The following is a 1,560-nucleotide window of genomic DNA, read 5'->3' as shown; positions in this document are numbered from 1 at the left end:
GTGACACACCAATTGAAGGGCCATTATAAACATTTCATCTCTTAGTTGATGAGATAATACTTCCTCCCCTAAGCAATAAAGAGTGGTGGACTGGTAAACTTTACATTTTATAAAAATCAGACATTTACTAAATTCAAATTGTTCTTACATTTTATGGCACTAAAACTAAACCTCCTTTGAAAATCTCTATCAAAAGATTTGCATTGCTTTGTATTCATTTTTAAAAATATAACTATCTTAATACCCCCAATGATGACTCTGCGGCAATACACAATACTATAATCTACCCACACTGCTTTTGAATCACCAAAGAAGAATTAAAGAGAGACAGCTTTTATTACTGTGACAAGTGTACTTGATTTATTTTAACTCTCTCAGAATTTGTCATCAGTAAATACAGGAACTTTAATTACCCCAAAGATCCCATTCCTCAGTACATGAGAAAGCTAGGGTTTTATTGTAACCACTGAACTCTAGTGAAGAAAGAACCCCAAATAGGTATACAGATACATGTTTTCATTTGCTTTTCAGCTGGTCTTTTCCCTCCTCAGACTTTGGCCATCACCTATGGCAGGTAATCAGTCACTCTTTTGCAGTCACAAGTGTCACAAGGGAACACATTTTCCATACTCCTCCATCTTGCTTCTTTGCTTATGCATTCAATATTTCTCCTAGATCCAAGACATAGTACTTATGTGTTGACATAGTTAAATGGTTAATCCAGAAAATTTCTCAATTCTCCTCCTCTTCCCTTGATTCATTTGATATTTTTGGAAGACCTTTAAGGAAACTATACCTCCACAAAGATAATAGCCAGATGATGAATATACAAAAAAAGGGAAAAAATCTTGCCCACACAATCCATGTAAAACAAGAATGACATCTGGATACCATAAGATAAAATTGATAGTAAAATTTCTCCTGAATTTTCTGTTATGGAAGCATAAAGGAAGAAATGCTGTCAAAATCCATCTATACTCCAGAAAAACTGTCTTGTTCAGTTGGTCTGGGCCTAACCTGTGTTTTAATTGAAATGTTAACAAGTACTGAAGGTTTAGTGTTCCCACTACTGAAGATTCAAAGTAGTAGTAAGTCATGGAGGTTAATAATCATAAGAGGTTGCTTATTTCCATATGAAATAGAGTCTAAGAAATTTTATTTTTCATTTTCAAGCTCTATGAGAGATACTCAAAATAAAAGAAAAAGAGACTTTAAGATTCCAAGTAGTCTGAAAAATCCATTTATGTACCAAGACAAAACCTGACAAAAGCTGTTTTCCCTTCCCAAGGCTCTGCTAATTTTCGGTCAATGCCTATGTTTTGCAATGTCTAGGAACTCTGAAGTATCATCCTAAGACTGCGATCTGCATCTGATTTTGCACACAAGAAGCCAACTTGATGCAGATCACATATTTTGCTGTCTGATGAGGGGACCCCTGGAGTTACTCCCCTTGTATTTAATGCCTCTCGGAAGTGAGTTTTCTCAGATGTCTGTCCTTTCATGCTTCTGTGCTGGTGCTTAAGTCACTGTTGCCATTTGAAATACTCCATCTCCTTCAAT

This window comes from Carlito syrichta, unplaced genomic scaffold (assembly GCF_000164805.1).
Source record: "Carlito syrichta isolate Samal-C Ts95f unplaced genomic scaffold, Tarsius_syrichta-2.0.1 Scaffold241655, whole genome shotgun sequence".
Classification (NCBI taxonomy): domain Eukaryota; kingdom Metazoa; phylum Chordata; class Mammalia; order Primates; family Tarsiidae; genus Carlito; species Carlito syrichta.
The sequence above is the reverse complement of the archived record's forward strand: the minus strand, read 5'-3'. Positions refer to the sequence as shown.